Source organism: Ornithodoros turicata, chromosome 3 (assembly GCF_037126465.1).
Source record: "Ornithodoros turicata isolate Travis chromosome 3, ASM3712646v1, whole genome shotgun sequence".
In the NCBI taxonomy this organism is placed as follows: Eukaryota; Metazoa; Arthropoda; class Arachnida; order Ixodida; family Argasidae; genus Ornithodoros; species Ornithodoros turicata.
Window position 1 is genome coordinate 23,492,684 of NC_088203.1, and position 25,079 is coordinate 23,517,762.

Genomic DNA, 25,079 nt, shown 5'->3' on the forward strand with positions numbered 1-25,079 from the left:
CGGGATAGCACATCGACACAACATGGTGTTTGATAGAAGAAGGGGTAAATCGATTTCTTGCCCCCCGCCCTCTCTTCACAGCACTGACGAAAATCACATTTTCTGTAGGACGCGTGGACCTCGATGTTGTAAGAACCTTCTTCCAATGGATACCTGAACAGGAAGTGCCGGAAGGAATATACGAAGCTTTCATCAACAAAAGATTCAGCGCAGATGACAGGGTAGACAGCGCCGTGGACAAGATCTTACGCATGTACTACGTAATCGAGCGAAAGCAAGGAGTCTCATTTCTATTCAAAATATCACGTAATCTCCATGAAGTCCTAAGGAGGTCGAGCTACGAAGACATTCTACCTGTAGATATTCTTCAAGCTCCCCTTCTGCTACGCATGCTGGTCTATCGGTGGAATCAATGTTGTTGTTGTACGATTTACCAAGTGAGCGGTCGGTTTATATTCCCAAGGATTGAGTGAAACAGCACAGGCAAATAAACGTTTATTTGCATAAAAAATCTATGGGGTGATCTCAATCTACGTAAACAATGAAGATTTCGCGGTGTCACTACATATCTCCTCAATGTGGGCAATACGCCGCGTAGTTCGCGTTCGCGAGTTGGATTTGCTTTACATCATAAGAATATAGTGGTTGCTTCATTCCCGCATTTATTTCGTGCGAACTTTATGTCACAAACAATAAAGATTATGAAGAAATTGTTTACAGTAAACACGGTATTCACAACACTGTAGCGAGGACGTCTTCTAACGTGGAGACAACACGTTCCTTTCCCTCGACGACGGTAATGTCCAAGCTCGTATGGTTCTTTTTCCAGTAGTCACGCACCACGGGGATGGAAAACCCGGCATTTATGATTGTCTCGCTGATGGGTTCTCCGTTTCTATATCGCTCCAACAGTTCCAACTTGTATCTCACAAACTGTCTTAGTTTATGAGTACTCCGCACGGGAATAGCTCTCAAAATGTCGCTAAAATCACTCTCTTCTCCGTGTCCATTTAAAAAGTTGTTTAGACGTTGTAAATCTGCCAGCATGCGTTTGCATACGAACTGATCCATCTCACGCGACACACTGGGCCTTCGCACTTTTGCAGTTGTCAAGTCGATGTCAAACGCCCGCGTGGCAATTTCAAAAAAACGCTTCGAATGAGGTAGGCTGGACGTTCGAAACCGTCTGTTCATGCATTCAAAAATCTTTTGTGCGGAAGAAAGAGCTTTATTTTACGTGAGGATTACACAGCAGTTTCACTCGATCATTAGGGGGCAGCCATCCGGTTCGTACATGATACGACAGCATTCATCCCAGAGGTAAACTAAGACGTGCAGCAGATGGAGAGCTTGAAGAATATCTATGCCCGCGATGTCTCTGTAGCCGTATCTCTTTAGGACTTCGCGTGATATCATGAATAGGTTCGCATCTCCTTTTTCTAGCTCAATTTCGTGGTATACTCGTAGGATCTCGTCCACAGCATCGTCTACCCTGTCGATGGTGGTGGTGAATCGTTTCCCGATTAAAGCTTCATAGAGACCCCGCGGTACTGCATCTTCCGGAATCCAACCGAAAAACGCCGTCAAACCATCGAGGACCGTTCGCCCTGCTGAAAATAGTGCTTTTGATTAGACAGCGAGGATAAAATCGCAATACCTTTTCTAATTCGGCTGTCGACTTCCATAGTGTGTGTGTCCCCTTGAATCTCTTCAGTGTTTCTTACAAATCTGCACCAGTCCTCCACAGGTAACCGAGGATGCGGCTGTAGAGTATGTACCACTGCGCCAATCTACAACGTTGCAAGCTCATTGGCCGAGACTGTGTGCGCGCCCCGATTGGTTGAACATGGGTTATTTTCGGGCGCACATGCGTGCACAGGCATGGCGGTTTCGATTTGACTTCTCTGGCCGTTATGGGGGGTGTGTTATGGCGTGCCGCATGACAGTGGCCAGAGTGACCAAGGATTACGGGAGATACAAGTCGACCTTGACTGTCGAAGTAAAAGCGGCGCCGACTCCGAATAAGTCTCAAGAAAAGGTTTGAGCCTCTGTTCCCGTGGGAATTGGCCTTGGGACGTAAGGAAGTGGATTGAAGTGATGCTCACGAAAGGAGCACAAGGCAACACCAAAGGATTCTCAATGACGACCAGAATCTATTTAAGTGCTTGCTTACTTCTTCGGTTTATTATCGGTGTCTGGCTGTCACACTGCCATGCTGACCGTGCAACATGTGTGAGGAGCCGTGAGGCGCAATGGCAACACCGGAAGATGGTCAACCAAGACGGGTCAGTTATAACAAATGCGGAGCCAGCGGTTGCAAGAATTCACGCCTCAACTGCAACCTTTCATTTTTTGGATTCCCAGGAGACGAGAGGTACAGTTCCTGTTTATTTCCAGCTTTTTTATGTAGGGATCAGACACATTTGTCACACTAATCAGTGAGCGATGTTTTCCTTTGGGTTAGTCTGTAGAGTATTTATTTTCTCTCTTATTCATCAACCTTCATTGTGTTATAGGAAGTCTGCGTGGATTGAGTACGCCTGTCAACCAGGATTTGCCAATCTTCCGCTTGACCAGCTAAAACATCACAAACTGTGCGAGGCGCATTTCACATCCGACGCGTTCGTGAACAGGCAGAGGACACGTCTGAAAAGAACTGCTGTCCCCACTGTGCCCCTCCAGTCAGTGCAACGTTGTCCTTCTACGGTTGCTGGTGAGTCTTTTTTCATGAGTGATGCCTCGGAACCAAGCCCAGTTCACATCTTGACCCCCCTAAACCTCCTAACGCTCCCTCTTACAGGGAGTTTGTTATTTTAACGTGCATAAATAGATGTCGACAGTGATACATTCAATGTATAACGATACTGAAGCGTAGCTGTAAGAATAACCCCACAAACATTTTGTACCCCCCCCCCCCTTGCTTGTCATTTTGGATACAACATTGGGCAGCAGAACAGAATCCAGAGGAAAGAAAAAAATTTGGGGGGTGCAGTTGCTGTTTTTTTTTTGGTGGGGGGAGGGGGTGATGTCAAACGTTTGGGGGATGTTGGAAGGTCTGAATAAATCACTGATACTGAGTACACCTGCCAAAGCCTGTACAGTAGCCCATTAGGCGCATACTGTTCTGTTCGCAAATGTCAAGAGCAGCATTCAGGGACACCCCCTCTGAAACCTGGCTTGACCTGATAGCAGAGGACTACGCAAGGAAGCTAAGGTTACAGGGTGGTGCGTGAGTACGTGAGGAGGAACAGATCTGGGCAGGGAGAGGAGGACATATCTGAGGCGAACAATTCCCTTTTCGCGCCCTGACCTGATAACAACACCGATAACACGCCCGGAAGCATTCGCATAAGATAAAGAATAAGACGTGATGTACAACTGTGGGAACGAGCATGAGACTTTCCAGATATCGGGAGATTGCCGGATGAAATTGGCAGGTTGGCGCCTGTGATAGCCTTCTGGACGACAAATTCACTAAATGCGAGTTCTAAGAGTGCAGCAAGGACAGCAGCTACGGTCCGCAGACGATACACAGACTACGTAATTTTATGATGATACCATCAGTATCAAATTGGTATCAAGAGTTATTACGAGCTAAAATAGAGGAAACTGACAAATTGGTGCCAGTGAGTGCCTCTTGGGCGACGATTTGGCAAAATGTCTGAAGTATATAGATTGGGCTGGTTGGTGTAAATCCACAAGCGACCAAAGAACAAACAAACACGAAATAACAACAGAGCGACTTGTGTCTGATCTTGTCTCCTGTTTGTTCTTTGGTCGCTTGAAAATGAATGATTTGACCAAACGCTACTTCGCGGGCTCTGGCAAGGGAATCAGGTATGGGCCGCGGACTCATAGCTATTAAGCATGGATACACAGACTACGTAATTAAGTGATGACATCTTCGATATCACGTTTATATCCAGAATTATTACTAAATGAAATGGAAGATACGGACAGTTTGGCGTCTGCGAGTGCTGTGGCGATGCGAGTGGCAATAGTTTGATCAAACGCGACTTCTTTGGACCAGATATTTTGGAGCAGAACTAAATACCAGATTTGGAGATAACGCTAAACAAGTGCTACGCGCCCTCGAGTACATTATTTATTTCTCGCTTAAGATGAAGTAATGGTTAGATCAGGGCAATCAGGGCTCTCACACACGCGGGCCGCATGTGCATGACTTGCAGTCAGCTATTCTGTGTCCCGAGGGCTCTTGACCACTAAATAGAATAAAGCTGCCCCCCCTCCTCACACACACACACGCACACCAATAATGAAGAAGTGGGAATGAAACCAGGTTTTCAGGCATTGTTTTTACCCTTGCTCGATGTAGTGTTGCTCCTGTCGACGTTAGGAAGGACATTCACATTCGAGCAGTTCTTGTGACTCATGAACCTCAGCTAGTAGTTATAGCGATTAGCGATCTGGTCTGAACGTGCATTTTGATAAGCTACACTGTAAGTAATATGATAATTGAGAAGTTATAGTGGAGACAAGTGCAGAGAATGACATCATCTTAATTATTACACTAAGTTTATGGGCTTACAGCATAGCAGCAGCCTCTCCGGATATCATGCGCGAAAAACTGTATACTGAGCACAGAGAGGCGCAGTGAAAAAAAAATATAAAAAAAATAGATGGAGTAGTTATGTTCGAGGGTCATTGTGTGAATATTTTTAATTATTTCTCTTTCCCTGATTTCCTTTTTCTTTTTCACGTTGAAAATGCAAGCAAAATCAGCAATACAGTGTGTAAACCGACAATTTCAGTGCTCCTGGACGTTGAGATAATCGTTCGTGAAGAACTATGTACGAAGAACTTGCAACGCCTTTCAAATTTTCAATGTATAATTTGGAAAAGAAGCTCATTTGTCTCTGCTGGTGTGTCAAGTGAAGTTTCTCATTGACGAATTGTATATGCGAATGCCTAATAACTATACCGCTCAGCTGTTTACGCTAAGGTACTTTGCTATAATTGCGGTCCTTTCCAGGGTGATTACCCCCACCCTCCAGGGAGGTGTACACTCCCCCGGAATTTTTCCAACCACTCCCCTGTAATTCATGAGATTTCCCGATACACCTTGGCCACCAATGCATATACGCGTAGATATGTATCCATATAGATATACCACCCTATGGTTCTCTCCACTCGAAATCACGCAGACATCTTATCACGCCGGGTACCGCATCTTGGCTTCTATGCGCATTGATGATAGTGCCAGCCGCAACAACAATGACAAAGAAGAAATTGTCGTTCCTCTTCGCTGCTGATACGAGTTGCGCAACGGACCAAAGGCTGATACCTTCCGTTTGAATTCAGCGTGAGAGAGCCGCGACGGCAAGGAAAAAAACTTGCCAAGATACGGGGCACAAAAGTGAACTTGCACAGCAAATCGCCGGCAGTCCGAACATTTACACGGCAACAGACACCTACGAGCACTGGTGCTAAAGCTTGAGGAAAAGACATCATATATGAAAATACATATCCGTTACAACAACAACAACAAATAGTTCATGACTATGGCCTGGGGTGGTTCACCGCTTGAGAACATATCCGTTACGAAGCCGTTCGAATTTCACTGTTCATGGTAATCAACCAATTTTTCTCGAAGTGCAGCACGCTTAAACAAGTCCATGGTATGCTTACACCTCGACCTGCAAGAAATGACCCACAGTGACCCTAGAAGTCTGCCCAGGACGCACATTTCCCCAGGGCGTCAGTCGTGACGTTGCCCATATACGTGAGGCCGACAACGGCAAGCCCTTTCACCATCATCACCACCACCACAGTATCCTTCTGAAACATTGCATCACTTGCCAACTTCTTTGAAAAAAGTAAAAAGTAACCTTTCTGCAACCCCGATGATGGCAGGGGCACCCATGGAATACACCACAAAGAGTCACTGATGTATTCTGCATAGCGAAGCCATTATCAACGTCTACTAGGCCCTTGTACTGGGATTTTGACAGTGGTGATCGCAAAATTTGGAAGAGGCGCCGGCAGAGCCCTCTAAAACGGGCAAAACCCTTTGTATCATGGTGTCAAAGGCATATTCGAGACGGCTTATGCTATTGCCCTTCCCACTGGGATTGTAACGGAGGCGACCGCAAAATTCGTAAAAGACCGCAGCAGAGCCCTTTAGAACGGGCAAAACCTCTTTAATCATGGTTCCAAACAGATATTATCAACGGCTTATGATGCTCTTCTACAGGGACCGCAACAGAAGCGACCACCAAATGCGGAAAAGGCAGCAACAGAGTCCTTTAAAACGTACGAAACCCCTTGTATCATGGTACCAAAGGCATATTAATGACGGCTTACGCTGTGCCTTTCTACCGGAATTGCGCAAGAGGAGACCGCATAATTTGGATACGGCAGCAGCAACGCCTTATAAAACGGGCGAAACTCCCTGTATCATGGAGCGAAAGAAAGAAAGTTACCAGTGTCTTGGGTGCAATCCTATTCTGCTGGAGTTATAACACAGGCGATCGCCAAATTCGGCAAACGTGGCAGCAGAGCCCTCTTAAACGAGCAAAACCCCTTGTGTCATGCTGTCACAGTCATATTATCAACAACTTATACTATGTCATTCTACCGAGATCATAACACAGGCGACCACAAATATCGGGAAAAGGATGCAGCATAGCCCTTCAGAACGGGCGAGACCCCTTGTATCATGCTACCGATGACATTTCATCATTGGCTTGTGCAATGCCGTTCGACTGGGATTGGAACAGAGACTACCGCAAAATACAGAAAATGCGGCAGCAGAGCCCTTTAAAACGGTCGATACCCCTTATATCATAGTTCCAAAGGCATATAAGTATACGCAACGGGTTATGCATGCTATTGCCGTTCTACTGGAATTATAACGGATGCGGCCGCAAACTCCATAAAAGGCTACAGCAGAGCCCTTTAAAACGGACAAAAACCCCTTTAATCATGGTGGCCGACATTTTACACACCTATAAAGACGCGACGGCTTATGTTATGCCCCTCTCCTGTGATTGCATCGGAAACCACCGCAAAATTTGGAAAAGGCGGCAGCAGGGCCCTTTACAATGACTCAAATGACTTGTATCATTGTGCCAAAAAGATACTATGAACGGCTTGTACTGGGATTGTAACAGAGGATACCGCAACGCTCGGCAGCAGATCGAGCCCTTTAAAACGTGCGAAGCCCCTTTAATCCTGGTGCCAGGCCCTACATGGAGAGGTCGCGTTTGAAGAAACTGCTTCCGAAACGACACTCCCTAAGCAAAAAGCGTCCTAAGCTGATTTTGTAGTATGTATATGAGAAAGTAAGATCACGGGGTTTGAACCCCGTATCTTGTTCCCCTGTTGCACCCTGAGAGGGCGCGTTTTAAAAATCGCTTCCAAAATGGCACTCGAAACGGCCAAATGGCCTATTTCATCAACTTCGGGACTTAATATATTTATATACAGTATATATATATATATATATATATATATATATATATTAAAGATGTCCAAAGCTGATTTTCTAATGTGTATATCTGAAACTAAGATCATGGAGTTTGAACCACGTACCTTGTTCCCCTGTTGCACCATGCCAGGTCGAGTTTGACAAAATCGCTTCCAAACCGGCGTTCGAAATGGCCATTGCCCAATTTCATCAACTTCGGGACTTAATATCATTTGATATAACAATAATATTAGAGATGTCCTAAGCTAATTTTGTAATATGTATATGTGAAAGGAAGATCACGGGGTTTGAACCCCGTACCTTGTTCCCCTGTTGCACCCTGAGAGGTCGCGTTTGACAAAATCGCTTCCAAAACGGCACTCGAAATGGCAGAGTGGCAAATTTCGTCAACTTCGAGGCTTAATATTATTTGATATAAAAATAATATTAAAGATGTCCTAAGCTGATTTTGTAGTATGTGTATGTGACAGTAAGGTCACGGGGTTTGAACCCCGTATCTTGTTCCCCTGTTGCACCCTGAGAGGTCGGGTTTGACAAAATGGCTTCCAAACCGGCACTCGAAATGACCAAATGGCCAATTTCCTCAACTTCGGGGCTTAATATCATTTGATATGAAAATAACATAAAAGATGTCCTAAACTAGTTTTGTAATATGTATATGTGAAAGTAAGATCACGGTGTTTAAACCCGGTACCTTGTTCCCCTGTTGCACCCTGAGAGGTCGGGTTTGACAAAATGGCTTCCAAACCGGCACTCGAAATGGCGAAATGGCCAATTTCGTCAACTTCGGGGCTTAATATCATTTGATAAAAGAATAATATTAAATATGTCCTAAGCTGATTTTGTAGTATGTATGTATATGTGAACATAAGATCACGGGGTTTGAACCCCGTATCTTGTTCCCCTGTTGCACCCTGAGAGGTCGGGTTTGACAAAATCGCTTCCAAAACGGCACTCGAAATGGCCAAGTGGCGAATTTCGTCAACTTCGGGGCTTAATATTATTTGATATAAAAATAATATTAGAGATGTCCTAAGCTAATTTTGTAATATGTATATGTGAAAGTAAGATCACGGGGTTTGAACACCGTATCTTGTTCCCCTGTTGCACCCTGAGAGGTCGCGTTTGACAAAATCGCTTCCTAAACGGCACTCGAAATGGCCAAGTGGCGAATTTCGTCAAATTTGGGACTTAATATCATTCGATATAACAATAATATTAAAGATGTCCTAAGCTAATTTTGTAATATGTATACGTGAAAGTAAGATCACGGTGTTTAAACCCGGTACCTTGTTCCCCTGTTGCACCCTGAGAGGTCGGGTTTGACAAAATGGCTTCCAAACCGGCACTCGAAATGGCCAAGTGGCCAATTTCGTCAACTTCGGGGCTTAATATCATTTGACATAAAAATAATATTAAATATGTCCTAAGCTGATTTTGTAGTATGTATATGTGAACATAAGATCACGGGGTTCGAACCCCGTATCTTTTTCCCCTGTTGCACCCTGAGAGGTCGGGTTTGACAAAATCGCTTCCAAAACGGCACTCGAAATGGCCAAGTGGCAAATTTCGTCAACTTCGGGGCTTAATATTATTTGATATAAACATAATATTAGAGATGTCCTAAGCTAATTTTGTAATATGTATATGTGAAAGTAAGATCACGGTGTTTCAACCCGGTACCTTGTTCCCCTGTTGCACCCTGAGAGATCGGGTTTGACAAAATGGCTTCCAAACCGGCACTCGAAATGGCCAAATGGCCAATTTCGTCAACTTCGGGGCTTAATATCATTCGATATAATAATAATATCAAAGATGTCCTAAGCTAATTTTGTAATATGTATACGTGAAAGGAAGATCACCGGGTTTGAACCCCGTACCTTGTTCCCCTGTTGCACCCTGAGAGGTCGCGTTTGACAAAATCGCTTCCAAAACGGCACTCGAAATGGCCAAGTGGCAAATTTCGTCAACTTCGAGGCTTAATATTATTTGATAAAAAAATAATATTAAAGATGTCCTAAGCTGATTTCGTAATATGTATATGTGAAAGTAAGATCACGGGGTTTGAACTCCGTATCTTGTTCCCCTGTTGCACCTTGAGAGGTCGTGTTTGACAAAATCGCTTCCTAAACGGCACTCGAAATGGCCAAGTGGCCAATTTCGTTAACTTCGAGGCTTAATATTATTTGATATAAAAATAATATTAAAGATGTCCTAAGCTGATTTTGTAGTATGTGTATGTGACAGTAAGATCACGGGGTTTGAACCCCGTATCTTGTTCCCCTGTTGCACCCTGTGAGGTCGGGTTTCACAAAATGGCTTCCAAAACGGCACTCGAAATGGCCAAGTGGCAAATTTCGTCAACTTCGAGGCTTAATATTATTTGATATAAAAATAATATTAAAGATGTCCTAAGCTGATTTCGTAATATGTATATGTGAAGATCACGCGGTTTGAACCCCGTATCTTGTTCCCCTGTTGCACCTTGAGAGGTCGTGTTTGACAAAATCGCTTCCTAAACGGCACTCGAAATGGCCAAGTGGCCAATTTCGTCAACTTCGAGGCTTAATATTATTTGATATAAACATAATATTAAAGATGTCCTAAGCTGATTTTGTAGTATGTGTATGTGACAGTAAGATCACGGGGTTTGAACCCCGTATCTTGTTCCCCTGTTGCACCCTGAGAGGTCGGGTTTGAGAAAATGGCTTCCAAAACGGCACTCGAAATGGCCAAATGGCTAATTTCGTCAACTTCGGGGCTCAATATCATTCGATATAAAAATATTAAAAATGTCCTAAACTAATTTTGTAATATGTATACGTGAAAGTATGATCACGGTGTTTAAACCCGTACGTTGTTCCCCTGTTGCACCCTGAGAGGTCGCGTTTGACAAAATCGTTTCCAAAGCGGCACTCGAAATGGCCAAGTGGCCAATTTCGTAAACGTCGGGGCTTATTATCGTTTGATATAAAATTAATATTAAAGATGTCCTAAGCTGATATTATAATATGTATACGTGAAAGTAAGATCACGGGGTTAGAACCCCGTATCTTCCCCTGTTGCTCCCTGAGAGGTCGCGTTTGACAAAATCGCTTCCACAACGGCCAAATGGCGAATTTCATCATCCTAAGCTGATTATATAATGTAATGTATATGGGTATGTATATGTGAAAGTACGATCACGGGGTTTGAGCCCCGTACCTTGTTCTCCTGTTGCACCCTGAAAGATCGCGTTTGACAAAATCACTTCCAAAACGGCACTCGAAATGGACAGTTTTATCAAGTTGTATAGTTTAATATAAAAGCGATATAAAATACAAGACGGTATCATTTCTATATTACTCACTGAAAATAAAGTTGTCTGTTCTGTCAGCCACTTCGAGTTCTGGAAAACATGACAGTTCTCGTTTCGAACTCCTTCAGACCGGCCGTACAGTCTCAGCGCATGCCTATTACGATAATACTGGGACTTAGTCCGTCGAGCGCCTAGGATTGGAACCCTGTCTGAGTCGCAACTTTGAAGGCCCTGGGTGCATCAGGGTTAACACTCACACATCGTGCCGTGGTTGGTATGTGGCCTGGAGGACGTACTGAACGAAAATAGGCGATGACATTTGCAGAATTTGACTGCCTTTGTCGAAAAATCGTAGTCTAAACATGGGCGATGTGCAAAAATCGACGGAATCCCCATAGGCGCAATGCATTAAAATTCATTTGGCCAGGGTGCACTAGGCTTATATTCTGCTGGTGCCTTTCATGTCTCCAGGGGTTCTTTACATGGTGTTCTTCTCTATTAGGCGATGACATCTTAAAAATTTTATTCTGTTTTGCTGTTAATTGGCATAAACGCTGTCTCCCATTGAATTAACATCCTGTAAGGCAGCTTCCCGCATAGCGGCTGAGTATAGTGACGGAGTGCGCCGGCTGGGGGGTGACCGCGAATTTTGGGATTGTGCATATAGACATTTGTTTTCAAACTTAACATAGCAAAAAAAATTGGTAAATACCCGCTCCATGACTTCTGTTTCCTGCTTCAGTCACAGGCCAAATAGAACATGCTGATATGTCTGCACCCCACTCTCCAACTCCCTCAACCTCCTACCACCAACCAAGTGAGCCAGGGGAAGCCAGTGGTAAGTGGAATATTTTTCTTTTTATCGACCCAAGACTGTCTGGCCAACATTATAATGTCATGGCAATTTATTCATTAAGCGAGAAAGGATCTGAACTGGTTAGTGCCACTGTGTTTCATTCTGCTCAATTCCTCTGTTACAGGCCAAACAGAAACCACTGTTAGGTTTGCTCCTCACTCCCCAACTCCCTCAACCTCCTACCACCAACCATGTGAGCCAGGGGAAGCCAGTGGTAAGTGGAATATTTTTCTTTTTATCGACCCAAGACTGTCTGGCCAAAGCTCACATTATAATTTCATGGCAATTTATTCATTAAGCGAGAAAGGATCTGAACTGGTTAGTGCCACTGTGTTTCATTCTGCTCAATTCCTCTGTTACAGGCCAAACAGAAACCACTGTTAGGTTTGCTCCTCCCTCCCCAACTCCCTCAACCTCCTACCACCAACCAAGTGAGCCAGGGGAAGCCAGTGGTAAGTGGACATACCTTTTGTATGTATTAACCCATAATGGCAAAGCCAAAGCTGCTTGTTTTTTCAATATAGTTAGTTGCTTTTGCATGGGTACGATATACTAAATATGAACTCGCTTCAGGTACCCATTCTGATGAGCGTGCTGCTACAAAAGGTAGTGTGGTAGCCTCACCCACACCTGGCACATCTTCAGTGACATCCTCACCTTGCAGCGCACCTCAAGATCTCAGTCGTAAGTAGAATTGTTCTTATGCAGTTTCAGGTAGAAGGTAAAATGTGTTGCAGATTTTTATACTCAAACTACATTTTGATAAGAATATGCTTGGGTACATCTTTTGCCCCTGAGCACCTCATAAACATGATTACTTTACACGTGCTAAATCATTCCTCGGGCTAACCTGATAAACCTAATCTTTGCAGCGTTGGCTGAACCCCTACAAAGCGACACCGCAGAAGATTCAAGTACACGGCAGACCACAGGTAAGAACTGCACTATATATGATTAACAATGTTTTATCCTATGTTACTCATTGGGTCTGTCAGCACTGACTTATTCTACGAATGTAGTCTGTCATGCTGTAGTCTATGTCAGTGCACCTTATTCCTGTGTTGTGACCATTATTTTCACGATGTATTTCAACATTATGCTTTGAATTTTACAGCCTCTGCATCTGGTACTAGTCACAGGCGGGGACGTCCCCTAAAGCGAAGTACGCCTCGAACTGCTGCCCTCATTCATCAGCTTCAAGTATCAAGGGAGCGCCTCCGACGTGCACTATTTCGAAGCCGTGCAACCATGCACTTTGGGGGCCTCACAAGAAGCCAGATAGTGTTTGCAGCATCACGGTATTTGTCAAAACGTGCTCTCAGTCTATTCCGTGTTCAGCTATTTCTGCAGCCATTGAACAAGTTTGGTCGGAGGTGCCCCCCCCCCCCCCCCAGTTTAGGAGCTTCGCGCTTAACTTGCATTTCAAGGGTCCTCAAGCATATCGCTACTTAAGTAAAGTGCTGGCATTGCCATCCGAGAGTTCTCTGAGGAGTTGGCTAAAAGACATTGTTGTGGAACCTGGAGTCATGCCTTCGGTCCTTCAAGGACTTAAGACAAGACTCCAAGGACTGCCTCCAAAAGATCGTACATGCACAATGATTTTTGATGAAATGTCCATAAAAGAACATCTGCAATACGATTCTGGGTCAGACGTAGTTTATGGCTTTGTGGACACAGGAAAGGAAAGGAACTCTGAGATGGCAAAATCAGCAGTTCTTGTAGTGCTCTCAGGAGTAACAAAAGCATGGGTACAGCCCTTGTCATACATTTTTTCAAGATCTACTGTGTCAGCAGATGTTCTAAATGATTTGCTTCAAGACTTGATTAGACAGCTTCACTCATTGGATGTTTTCGTGAAAGCGGTTGTCTGTGATCAGGGTGCCAGCAACTGTGCATTGTGTAGAAAACTTGAAATCTCCCCATCAAAACCATATTTTTGTGTTGATGAGTTAAAAGTCTACTTTATTTTTGATCCGCCACATTTAATGAAGATTACACGGAACATGTTGTTGAAGTATGACCTGCAGATTGGAAGTGCTCCACACAAGGTTCAGTGGGCCTTCATTAAAGAGTTCTATGAATCAGACTTCCCCCTAAAGGTACGACTGGCACCTAAGTTGACAGACGACCACATTCACCCGACAGTGTTCAGTCGCATGAAGGTCAAATTTGCAACACAAGTAATGAGCAATAGTCTTTCCACTGGGATCGCTGTCCTTATTAGCGCTGGGTACATGCATCCTGCAGCCACTGCGACTTCAGATTTCCTCCTTAGGATGGATGTACTGTTTGATTGCTTAAACAGTTCCTCCATACAACAGGGTGATGACAAAAAAATGAGATTTGCTCTCAGTGATTCCACCAAACATAAGGAGTTACTAGAGTCTGCAGTACAGTGGATTGCACAGTGGAAATTTGACAGTGATAGGCAACCTCCTACTGCTAGGGGGTGGCAAATCACAATTTGTGCAGTACTTGCATTGTGGGCGGACCTTCGCCAAAATTTTGGTTTTGAACATCTGCTGACACGGCGGCTCAATCAGGACCCTGTAGAAAATATGTTTGGTCAATTCCGGCAAATGCATGGGTGCAATGAGACACCAAACGCGTTTCAGTTCGTAGCAGGCCTCAAGCATACCCTTGCGGGGAACCTCATGAAGCTTCCAAGCAGAGGCAACTGTGAGGCTGATACGACTGAACTTTTAAACGATCTGATGCACATGCCGGTTTCCTCAACTGCAAGCAGTTCTTATGAGACTGCCGACTCCCAAGGGGTGCCTACAGTTGATGAAATGCAGGCTGAACATGATATGCGTGATGTGCAAGAGCCCGACAATATTATTGAGGCTAATGCACAGTATGCATATGCAGGGTCCTTGATTCACTCTTTCTTGAAGAAATCAGAATGTCCCAACTGCCCAAACTTGTTGAAGGCTGCAGATGAGGGGCTACTAAGACCAGAAGGCTTGTACACTTACTTGCAAAGTGAATCACAAGTGTCTGTCGGTACATCTTGTGCCCCATCAGATGCCTTCTTTGCGTTCTTTTGCAAGTTAGAAAGCACATTCTTACGAGAGGTTGCGAACGTCCTACACAGAAAAGGAGTAAAGCAGCGCCTCATAAGTGCCTTCATTGAGAGCAGTCATGAGCCTTTCTGTTGCGCAGCATGTCACGCCCATTTCTTATCTTTTTTTGCCATAAAGCGGATGCAATACCATATCAGACTTAAAAACAGAGAGTCTGCTGAGGCTGCTCACAGACGGTCAGAGCAGAGGAAACGAAAAAAGCTTCCAACGTAATTGTAATTTCATCAGTAGCTTCACACGAATAGTAGAGCACATGAAAAAAAAAAAAAAAAACACACTTATGAATCTCACCCAACACTGTGTTGATAACCCCGCTTGCATACTGCACAACGACTCTGAAGGTTCCTTTATGTATGCTAGACACTTTCTACAACGAACGCCCGAAATAGGCAAATGGCGTTCTGTTTTCCATTTGAGGTACATAGTGTTTGTGAAAAAAGTATTGGAATATGTATCTAAGTTGTATGATCCTTTGGTATGTACTCTAACATGAAATGTCGCATCTTGAAATCTACTTTAAGGCAAAATAGTTGTTTACTTTACTTTCCATATTCTTAACACTGATAAACAGGGATCCTAATTTTCCACACTACAAATGTTCAAACTGCGTACTAAAACATGGACAAGTTCTGTTTCCTTCCAATGCAGCAATGACACTGGTCACATGACATAGTTTGTAATGCATAAATTGAACAAAAACTTTTCCAGTACGGTCAAACTTTAAGTTTACATATTCAGTCTGAATACTGTCTTATCTGTACCATAAGCACATAAGCATCCTTATGCAGCAGGTCCTTTCTCCAGTTATTACGTTACACGAAACCCAATATTTTCTCCATCCCTGCTCTGTGTAACATTTTATGCAGTGAGAAGCCCCCTAACAAGTTAGCATTGGTGCTAGCTATAGTTTTCGCAGGGTAGAGTGGTGAATGAATCTTTACATAATCACAGGATGCACCTTTTTGATTTTGCGATGGCTGTTGCTAGCGTTCGGTCCAGACAAAATAGTAAATGCCACTAGAGTTCCGTTAAGACGGAATAGTAGCTGTTGCTAGCGTTCCGTCCTAAACCTAACCTCAGTCACGACGGATGCACAGTCTACATGGGCTCTCTCGACACATGGAATATGTATTCGCCAGACCTAACCTAACCTCAGTCACGTCGGATGCACAGTTTACATGGGCTCTCTCGACACATGGAATACGTATCCGCCAGGCCAAACCTAACTTCAGCCATGGATGATCAGTCAAATGCAGAGAGACGGAGAGGCGAAAAAAAAAATCATACAATCTGATTCGAACTGCAGAACCCCACTTTCACAGCCAAGCAGCTCAACCCATTACGCCATACCACTGCTCCACTGGGATGCTACTTACTTTGGTGTCAGTTCGTACCTTTGGACGGAGCCCTGACGGCAGTGCTTCGGCTTCCGTCTAGACGGAACTCTAGACACTTTGTTTTGTGATACTATTATAATTGGCTACGACAATGTCAAAACCAGCATTAAGCACCCTTTCTCAGCTCTCATGCTGTAGGAATTTGCAGTCATTTGAAAGTGTGGAAACTACATTTGTCATCAGCCATGTAAAGGTTTTTGAGCCACTGTACTCACTGAAATGCCAAATCTGCGTTCTAACACGCCTTCCCTTACCAACAAGATCATACGATCCTTGGCAGTATCGTTTTTTATGATATTGTACATACACTGTGTTATAGTCGTTGTTTTCACGTTGTAATTCTGAAAAGTTTGTATCGGAGTTTGTCTAGGACGGTAGCACACTGTTTTGTTGTGTTTCAGTACCAATGTAATGTTAACCGTGCATTGCCTATGCCCGTGTACATAGCATGTTATCGTTTCTGAGCGTATAAATGAAAGCTCTGTCATTCCAGCTCATGTCGTACAAACGAAGTTTTATTTAAAAGCACATGTAACCCTTTTATGCAGATAATGCACAGGTTTTGTTATCCACGGTCGATCTACGTTCTTCTGTTCTTTCACATGCGCATGTATTTCACAGTTAGCGATTGATATGTCCAAATAAATGTTTATTTCCACAAAACTTGCCTTGGCCACTTTCTTATAACGAGAGAACTGTTGAGCAACGGCAACCGCGAAATACGCATGAAGCAGAAGCCATCAAAAGCTGTAAATAGCCAAGGAAGGGCCAGGAGCGGCCGGAAGGCGAGCCAAGCGGAAACGCCGCTGATTGGCCGGCTGGTTATGCATAATTTCTACAACGTTGCAATTTCATTGGTCTTATGCCCAGTGTTGTGTGAATTATCTCAAACTATGGGCGCTATGGGGAGCTGTTGGAGCCTGTCTGCACCATCATACGACCACAAAAGCCAGAACTTGTTTGAGCACGCTGAAACAAGTTATGATATGGCACGCGCGTGGGAGCGGGACTTGTTTGATCGCGCAGAACAGTTTACGTTGTCGCCTGATGCGCTGGAAACACCATGCAGAACCCGCCCGGGAACCCAAAACTACTTCTTTTACTAATAGCCAGAACTTGTTTGAGCACGCTGAAACGCGCACGCACCGTGATGCGTGAAACGGTTTTCTTCTTTCCATAATGCTGTTTGATCGCGCAGAACGTTTGGGGTATGATATAAAATGGCTTTAAAATAGCGTGGCGCTCTCCACAAACTATACTCGCTTAGTCGATGAGTATGCTGCTATATAATCCTTCTCCTTATCACCTATCTGTATAGCTTCTCCATCACACAACACAGAATTTCCCCCCCTAAAAACGGGACATACTTTTATTTTACTGCCGAATGAACTGAAAATGAGAACTCTCCTCGTTGTGCGCTTGACCCAGAGTCGACAGACGGACGGAACTCAAATGCGCCCTTGGAGGGTGGCGCGATTTTGTTTACACAATCGCGCCCGTGATGCGCGCCCGTTAGCTGCGAAGGACATTTGGAAACTGCATAAGCGAACCCTTTGTTCTCGGTGCTTGTTTCGGCAATGAGCAGGTGGGCTCATATGGATTTTTTTTCTTCGCATAGCGTGGTGTGATCACTGGTTTTAATACGTGCGGTCTCGGAAAACATGATTTACGAGGTGACCCAGTTTCTCGGAGAAGGCCTATTTACATCACCTTGACGCAACGTTTTTTTCCGCTAGGGTCCGCCGCAGAGTTTGGCCATGAAGTGCGTTTTGATATAAAACAGATGGCTCCAACACATCTTCAAGGTGACCCAATTTCTCGGGCTTGCAACCTTGCGGAAACGAGCGAGCCCTGATATAAAAGAGATGGTCCCAACCGGAGGGTTATCTTGTGCGCCTGTGTTTCGGCTATCAAGTTTTCCGTGCGGCTGGCATGGTAAGTGGTCGACATGTGGGTGCCTGGAAGGTGCGCGACATTTTGGTGTGTCGGCGCATGTTGAGCATGTGTGCGCGGGCAGGATAAAATCGTGTGAGCTGTCCACTCGTCCGTGTTTCCCTACCCTGCTGTAGCGCGTCGCGCGACAAGAATCTACGTACGTCATACCGGTCTGATGAGGTAAGCCAATTTTATTGATGAGATGAACTTGCTCATAGTGCGACGATCTTAATATTGGTGCTTCCAGTATAGAGAAGGAACGCGGAGGTGCGACTGCACGGGATGTTCGGTGAGAGAGCAATCTGAAATCGTGTTTCTTCATATTCAGTTTGGGTTGAGTGTCCGTTTTTAACATTGAGTACGTGCGAAGCTTCACTGCATAGCATTGTTTAATAAGCATTGGAGCGTCAGTCACGACATAGCATCACTGTGCTTTGTGCTTGATTTAGTTAATTTCTTATGTTGAAGTCTGAAACCGCAGTATACGCGGACATGGGCAGGCTAAAGTCGCGCGAGCTGCCCGCGCGCCGCATGTTTCAGATATTGCTGCATGGTGCTCGTGAATGTATGTGCCCGTCTGCGAAGGTGAGCGCGCATTTGTTCCGAGATGAACCTGTTCATAATGCGACTATCCTATTATTTCTAATGGTGCTTCCAGTTGTGCGAGGCGGGTTGCGTGGGCTGGCTATGTTTGTGTGTAATGTTCTGGGGGAGCAATGTGTTTCTTCATACTCAGCTTGGGTTGAGTCTGCCTTTTAAGATTGAGTGCGATCATCCTAAATTTATATTTCTTCATACTGTTCAGTAGTGCTCGTGCGAACGCGGAGGTGTGTCGCGTGAAATACACGCTGGCTACGTTTGCGGCGTGATGTAGATTTGTAAACCTGGAAGGCGCGCGATAGTTTGGTGTGTCGGCGCATGTTGAGCTCGTGCGTCGCGCAGATTACGCATTCAAGATTGTATTGTGTGTGTGTGTGTGTGTATTCATAGCTACGTGATAACGGTGTGTGCATGCCTCCCAGGTGAAAAATTGCTATATAGGCGGATATGGGCAGGCTAAAATCGCGTGAGCTGTCCACGCGTTTCAGATATTGCGTGCTGTATGGTGCTCGTGTCGCGCGGTGAATCTATGTGTCGTAAAACCTGTCATATTTGTAACTGTGATAAAAGTGAACACATTTATTCAGAGATGAACTTGCTTATAATGTGATGATCATTTTGAATCTGTGTGATCACCCTTAACTTATATTTCTAATGATGCTTCTTACTGTCTAATAGTGATCTTGCGTACTGTTTTGAAGGGACGCGTGCTAGGCGTGTCGCGTGCGCTGAATACGTTTCCACAGAATGCCTCCGTGAAAGCAATCTGAAATTGCGTTTCTTGCTACTCAGCTTGGGTTGAGTCTTCTTTTTAATATTGAGTACGTGCAGAGTTTCACTGCATAGCACCAACCACTATGAGTCTACCCGATCACTTTGTTTAATAAGCGTTGGAGCCTCAGTGAGGGAAACAATCTTGAGCTTCACCATTACTATGCTTCGCCATTCTGCTTGATGAACATTTAATTAGTCTCTTGTGTTCAAGTGCAACGCACACTGTCTGAAACAAAACGATCCTAAGCTTCCTTGCAGGTACAACTCTACAGGGTTTCTTGATGATTTGCTCAATCGACATTGAAATAGTTTTTCTTAAGACGAGCATATCTGCACAGCATCAACTATCCATGTTTCTCTATCATGTGCGTCTTCCTGCTCAGCTCTTTAGTCCGAACGCGTGCTGAGCTAGTGGGTTTTACTGCTTGGCGTCACGATGAGTGTTTTCTTTCTTTTTTTTTGCGCTCCGTTTATTAAACATTGAAAACTTGTTGTTGTCGAAGCACACTATCTGCGACAAAATCCGTTCTTCAGCTTTTAAGAATGAACGCGCTTCACTCTATAGCATTATTTATGTTTTTACCTCTCCATTCTGCTTGATAAACACTGAAGTATATTTTGATGTTGAAGTGCAAAGCACACTATCACAAGAACGAAAGCTTGCTCCCAGAGGTGGGCTTCCCCCTACGCGTGCATACAACGTGGTTAAGCCCACTTTACTCGTGTTTTGTGGAGCGACGGGTAGAGTGTGTTTTAAGATGTGTTCATCATACCCCGAACATTTACCGTTGGCACCGCGAGGCAACCGTGGCTGTGAGGGTGCATGGATAGCATGAAGGAGGCTGACTTCAGATGGCAGCACCGAACATATTGATGTAAGCTGTTTTATTCATGTTTTGTAATGTTCAGCAGCAGATTTGGCTTCTAATGCCGGCACTCTTGCTAGATGTATGAACCAGTCGGATAGAAAGGAGTGACCACTGCAGTTAGAATGGACGTTATCAACACCCGCGTCGCAGCTGTCCATCTTTGGAAAGACAAGCAGCGCCATATATTGTATGTGTAGGGCAGAGCATGTGAAAGAGTTTCATTGTGAACCAGTGAGCAGCCGCGGATGGAGGAATGGGCAGTTGGAGCCTGGCTAAACCTATCTTATGGCGAAAGTTCCAATATCCCACATTTAAACTTATATTATCTCATCTAGAGATTAGAGGGAGTAGCAGTCGGGTCTAGCGCGGAGTGGAAGTGACCAATTCGAGCCTGTTAGGGCGCTCTACACATAAGTGAACAATGAGAGGCCTGTGATGGGCCACTTGCAGTGAGATGAGCCATATGGCATCTACCGAGAGGGCTGAGTGACCAATGAGCGCAAGGAACTAACGATCTCTCTGATGCTGCTGAACCAACCCACCAAATAAAGGTTGAAATCAACACCTGTCGTGTGTCTTGTCTGAAGCAGCTGCCGACAAATTCAGGCTAGCCAACCACTGTGTTCAGTAGGCTTAGCGTGGACCAATCGGGGCCAGCCATCAGTAGGCTTCGCCATGAAGAGCCAATCAGTAGGCTTAGCGTGGTTCGGCTTAGAAGTCTGGATCAGTAGGACCAATCAGCACGAAGTGTGTGTGGAGCCAGTAAAGAGTTGCGCCACAAGGTAAGTAGCGTGGACCAACCAGGGGCAAGCCATCGGTGTGAAGGCCCAATCAGCAGGCTTAGCGTGGTTCAGCTTAAAAGTCAGTAGGCTTAGAATGGGCCAATCAGCATGAAGTGGTTGGAGCCAGTAAAGAGTTGCTCCCTCAGTGGAACGAGGGCCAATTGGTAGCGGCCAATCAAAGCGCTGGGAGAGTGCTCATTAGCGCGGACCGGCTTAGAAGTCGGCAGGCCTAGAATGGACCAATTGGCATGATGTGGGCGGACGCCACAAGGTAAGTTCGAACATCTGAGATAAAGCCGCAGCGTGGCCAGTGCCGCCGGGGCCGCGCCTGGACAGTAGGACCAATCAGCGGAGCCGGTTAATTAGCACGGCGTGCGTGCACCAATCAGCGTGAAGCAGGGGGCGGAGTCAAGTAATTAACATAAAAGGGGCGGAGCTATGGTGAACCAATCAACGCGATCAGTAGGTTTAGCGTGGACCAATCAACGTGAAGTGGGGGCGGAGCCAAGTAATTAGCATAAACGGGTGGAGCTACGGTAAACCAATCGACGCTCAGTAGGCTTAGCATGGGCCAATCAGCGTGAAGTGGGCGGAGGCAAGCCAACTATTTAGCGTGAAGGAGCGGAACTACGGTCAACCAATCAAAGATCAGTAGGCTTAGCATGGGCCAATCAACGTGAAGTGGGCGGAGCTAATGGCGGCCAATCAGATGGCTTTGGATTTGGCTTGTGCATGGATTACAAGTGGATTGTGTTGGCTTAGAACTGGGTTGTGTTGGCTTATGTTGGCCATCTTGGATTAGAAAAAGGATGTCGTTATAGCGCTCGGTTCTTATGCCGCTCGGTTCTTATGCCGCTCGATCTATACTACTCCTGCAAGCATTTGTAGCTGAAAGGTCAAAGCCATCTGCTTAAAGCCGCTTTTAGAGTGCAACAGATTTTCATTAGGACGCCTGCTCATTGGATGCTATGATAGCGCTAGTGTCAGTATTTCACTCTTTTGGTCTAAGCTTAACGTCGCATCGCATGTTAGTTCACGCAACGTTTACGATTGTAATCGGCAACGTCACTAACGAAGCCTTTATCCAGCTTCTGAATTTTCATCGTACTCCTGACAGCTTGACGTCATCAAGGAGGAAGAGAGATCAACAACAACCACCCACCTCAACCCGAATGCTACTTCAACTGCTAGGCTGTATACTGCTTTTCCATTCTACGTGTATAACCATGACCTTACGCAAACCATCATGCACTACACTCGATGGATGAATAAAGATTCATCCCCAGGTTTCAAATAGGCTGCCTCCTAGCATGTGAAACCAAGGTGCCAGAACTTACTTGATCATCCTTTCCTAGTTCACGAAAGTGATCCTTATGTCTAGTCCTTGCACAGCCATCGCTGTCTCTGCCATGCTTGGCTGGTGGTAGCTCGTATGACCAGCCCTCAATGTCCGTGCATGTACCATAGGAGCCCGTGGCGCAATCGTGGAGGACACATACTGTGGAAATGACAGAACCCACAATACGCACTTTGCAAATTGACTTCCGTACTGCGCGGTGCTGTGATTTCTTAAATAGCGTCCTTTTGTACCGATAACATTGCAGACAATGCGCGTCACAGCAGAGGAAACTTATGTGAAGATCATACAAGATTGATGGAGATACTTTAATTTCAGACATGATGTAACAATACCAGTAGAAAATCATTAAGCAAATAAGGCTCTCCCTACTGGAAACACAGCAGCCTAAACAATTTTGGAAACACGTGGGTCTTTCTAAAGACAAAAACAATCTATGTGCTTTAAACACTAACAGTGATATCTTCTAATCCAACCTCGATGGCTCAGCTCTTCGCTACACATTTTTCTTCAGTATATAAATACAGCAACGCACAGCCATGATACCACGCGATTTCGAGCTCCGTGTCGAACGCGTCTTATCACCTTGTTGTATAGCGGTGTCCCGCGAGGAAGTTATCGCAACTACTCGGACGCTAAACCTACTTCGACCCCAGGGGTCGACAAAATTACTGCAGTATTCGTTAAAGCCTATGCTGACCTCCTTGCCTCCGTCCTCGTTTATGTATTCAACCTTTCTCTATGTGACTCTGTGTTTTCCAGCTGTTGAAAAACTTCGGTCGTCGTACCAGTCCACAAGTCCGGCGATCCTTTGAATGTGTCAAACTGCTGTGTCAGTTTACTGTGCGCGTTTTCAAAGGTGTTTGGGCAGATCCTGAACGCTCTCAACATTCGGTGGGAAATCCCCTTTATTCCGGTAAACAAAACCCTTTTTAAGCGCTTCAGTAGAACGCAAAAGAGTATAGGGAAGACATTTAGCCATGAACATATTATCTTTTCTTGGCAGAGGATGTAGATCATCTCCTGGGTGAAACACCGACAACTTGCAAAGATGTGAGCTGCAGTGAAATAGTAGCGGTCTGCAAAGGCCCTCAGCCCGCACGAATGACTGCAATTGGACTGGATATGAGGGAAAACATGGGAAATTTATAATGAGAAATTGAGAAAGGGCTACAAAGATAGATGTGTACAGAAAAGGTCTAAGTTTTCTCTTCACATGCTTGTGGAAGCAATGATAGGGAAGCCTCGGTTGAAGCCATTGGCATGTCCCCACCTGAGGCTCTTCTTATACTGATGGAGAAGTCATGAGCTCGTGTGATGTCGAATAGAAGAAACCGATAGAAGATGATGTGTGATGTGTCATGAGCTCGTGTGATGTCTGATGGGCAAGATGATAGCCTCTTAAAGATGATGCTCTCTTAAAGCTCATGGACCGGAATGTGTTTGTAACAAACACCTGTGCATCAAAAAGAAGAAATAAAAACATGCATACATTGCGTTACTGGTTGGTGGGAGGTGAAGCACTTCCAAACTGATATGCATACAGTTCGGGGATGTTCTCTGTTTTGTCACGCCAACGGCGGGACAGAAAGTGCGTGACAAGGCCGCCGACTGTCAGGTGGAAAATCCCCTTTATTCCAGTAAACAAACCCTTTTTAAGCACTTCAGTAGAACGCAACATACGCCCTCAACATCCGGTGGGAAATCCCCTTTATTCCGGTAAACAAACCCTTTTTAAGCGCTTCACTAGAACGCAAAATACGCCCTCAACATCCGGTGGGAAATCCCCTTTATTCCGATAAACAAACCCTTTTTAAGCGCTTCACTAGAGCGCAACGTACGCCCTCAACATCCGGTGGGAAATCCCCTTTATTCCGGTAAACAAACCATTTTTAAGCACTTCGGTAGAACGCAACGTACGCCCTCAACATCAGGTGGGAAATCCCTTTTATTCCGGTAAACAAACCCTTTTTAAGCGCTTCAGTAGAACGCAACATACGCCCTCGACATCCGGTGGAAAATCCCCTTTATTCGAGTAAACAAGCCCTTTTAAGCGCTTCAGTAGTACGCAACATACGCCCTCAACATCCGGTGGGAAATCCCCTTTATTCCGGTAAACAAACCCTTTTTAAGCGCTTCACTAGAACGCAACATACGCCCTCAACATCCGGTGGGAAATCCCCTTTATTCGAGTAAACAAGCCCTTTCTAAGCGCTTCAGTAGAACGCAGCATACGCCCTCAACATCCGGTGGGAAATCCCCTTTATTCGAGTAAACAAGCCCTTTTTAAGCGCTTCAGTAGAACGCAACATACGCCCTCAACATTCGGTGGGAAATCCCCTTTATTCGATTAAACAAGCCCTTTTTAAGCGCTTCAGTAGAACGCAGCATACGCCCTCAACATCCGGTGGGAAATCCCCTTTATTCGAGTAAACAAGCCCTTTTTAAGCGCTTCAGTAGAACGCAACATACGCCCTCAACATCCGGTGGGAAATCCCCTTTATTCGAGTAAACAAGCCCTTTTTAAGCGCGTCAGTAGAACGCAACATACGCCCTCAACATCCGGTGGGAAATCCCCTTTATTCGAGTAAACAAGCCCTTTCCAAGCGCTTCAGTAGAACGCAACATACGCCCTCAACATCCGGTGGGAAATCCCCTTTATTTTAGTAAACAAG

The 25,079-nt window shown here is 45.0% G+C and overlaps 1 long non-coding RNA gene across 1 annotated transcript in view; it reads right to left on the reverse strand.

The window, feature by feature from the left end:
* Positions 1-25,079, reverse strand: part of LOC135390051 (uncharacterized) — a 43,935-nt gene that overhangs the window by 16,235 nt on the left and 2,621 nt on the right. The window contains exon 2 of the long non-coding RNA XR_010421680.1: positions 22,385-22,545. This is a non-coding gene — a long non-coding RNA (uncharacterized LOC135390051). The remainder of the gene's footprint in view (positions 1-22,384; positions 22,546-25,079) is intronic.